The sequence below is a fragment of the Cyprinodon variegatus genome, unplaced genomic scaffold (assembly GCF_000732505.1).
Source record: "Cyprinodon variegatus isolate N-32 unplaced genomic scaffold, C_variegatus-1.0 Scaffold188, whole genome shotgun sequence".
Taxonomy (NCBI): Eukaryota; Metazoa; Chordata; class Actinopteri; order Cyprinodontiformes; family Cyprinodontidae; genus Cyprinodon; species Cyprinodon variegatus.
Genome location: NW_015150641.1, coordinates 42,837 through 45,205, shown reverse-complemented (window position 1 = coordinate 45,205; position 2,369 = coordinate 42,837). Strand labels below are relative to the sequence as shown.

General features: G+C 32.5%; 1 protein-coding gene across 3 annotated transcripts in view; it reads left to right on the top strand.

Moving 5' to 3' along the window:
* Positions 1 to 2,369, top strand: part of znf512b (zinc finger protein 512B) — a 51,014-nt gene that overhangs the window by 23,406 nt on the left and 25,239 nt on the right. The gene's annotated exons all lie outside the window — the stretch shown is intronic.

Sequence of the window (2,369 nt, the reverse complement as noted above, 5' to 3'; positions counted from 1 at the left end):
GAGAAGACCCTAAAGGATGCATCTAAATGCTAATTTGCTGTTATGTTACCAGCATGACTAAAAATGTGAGCAAATATGATGATATTTTAATCATCTACTAAAGAAAATTCCACATTTAATTCCAAAGATTTGAACATTCATTCTGAACTTAATGATTTATAAAAAAGCAAACTATGCTTTTTGGATATTTAAAAAGAGAGAGACATGGGCTACTTTTGATATCTTGGGATTAACAGTCTTATGTAAATTAAAAGTCTCTTCTTTATAGCAAATATAAATATGTTTATCCTAATTTACAGCAAGCTACAAACTAATTTGACTGTAGATCTTCAACCAAAATGACCTCACTGACCCATTATCAGATTTATCAATGAGTTCAGTTTATTTATCCAACTTTAGCTGAAATATTCTGAAAGCAATCCATTTTTTTGTTGCTAAATTTAGCGACTTTCCCTTTTAATGCTTTTATTTCAAAAAGGTGCTTAGCGTCAGATCTAGCAATATTGTTTCTGTGGTAATGGAGACTTTGGCGACAATACATGAAAGCTGTTGTCCTGAGTGAGTGGATCCATAAACCCACCTCTGTCTCTCTCTCTCTCTCTCTCTCTCTCTCTCTCTCTCTCTCTCTCTCTCACTGTCGTAATGCAGGGCAGGCTGCCTGCACACAGCAGCAGAGAGAACTATGATTGGAAATCAAATGCGCATGTGCAAAGCTGCTGCCACCATTGCTGGCAAATTGGAATCATAAAATAAAATTACTGCCTTTTCACACTACAGCCTTATTGTCACTACCCAATCCGTACCGGAAGCACAATCAGCTAATTTACGCAAGCCTAACCAGATATACATCCGGCCCTCGATTTTAATTTCTAAAAAGGACCTAAATTAGATTTTTCCCTCCTTAAAAATAGTAAGCATAATAAACTATAATGTGTTTAAGGTTGATAATGTATTTCCTGAGAAAATAAATGCATTAAAATCCTTTGTTTTATCACTCACCTGAACCCGATCTGCACCGGAAAAAAAATCCTTCACTACTTCCAGGAGCTAACTTGTTTGGCTTTGGATTTAAACATAAATCTAGTCTTTTTGAGTTTTATTTTTTCCCTTACATGTTACCCTTATTGAATATAGCGTATAATCTAAAGAAAGAAACAACTAAAAAAAGATAAGCATGGTTTAATCATATTTTGTTTTTTTTTAAAATAAGAAATAATAAAATCGCTTTCCTTTTTTTTGTAGCCTTTGTATACCGAAGTTCTTCACAGGTGTTGTAGAATTCGTAGCAGGTGGTTCCACGCATCAATACATCAGGGGGTTTCTTAAAGTTAAAAGGTTCTTTAAAATGACTCTGAAAAAAAGACAGAATTGTACTGATATTAGAAAATTGAATTTATACTTTTGAATACTTAAGTACTTTTAAATGCATTTACTCATAATACATTGGTATTTTCAAAAGTAATTGCTTCAATAGTTTAACTTGAGAAGATGTTTCACCAAGTAACCTTTACTTGTAGTTGAGTAAGTTTTAACTGATTATCAATACTTTTAATCAAGAATTAATGTTGACTATATGTATTTGCCCGGCAGTTCACTGTATATTTTTCTACTCATCCTCCTTTGCCTTCGAAAATCGCACAGCAAGAATTTATGTTTTATGTGATTTTTAGTAATTAACATTATGTCGTAGCAGATGCCGACTAAGCTTTGAGTTTTCTTGAACTTAATTTTCTAAAGCGTTCAGAGAGAACAGGGCTGGAAGGAGTTAAAGATTCGGGATGAGTTGAGGTTGCAGCTTTTTAAGCATCTCCTGTCTTACAATATGTAGTTAAAAATTATAAACAGTAAAATACATAGGTTTTATTCTTCACACAATCTATTGACCTGTTGGGCTGGCAGGTTGCTGTTCAATACCATCAAGGCTTAGAATTGAATGTTGAATTAGCTGAATATTTAGGGATTTTTTGTTTTAAAGAAAAGCACAAACCATATTCACTCATATAAACCCACATAAACTTACATGAATTCCTTTAATTTGTAAGAAGCAATTGAATTGAGTTGATCCAACTTAATTTTTCAAGTTAATAAGTTGGACGCTTAGATCAGTTAAATTGGGTAAACTTAATTAACTTACTTTTTACCAATTGAATTAATTCATTTAAGTTGGAGCAGGATTTTCTTTTCAAAGTATTTTCGATTTTTTTGTACCTTAACTAAACTTAAATGACTACCTCAAATAACTTCCGGTTGTAAAATAGCAAAACACAACAAAAACATTTCTATTATATGTTAATTCCACCACAGACCTGTTTTGATAGTTTCTGCATCCCTAAAACAAAACAATTTACCTGAAAACTCTCAACGTGTGC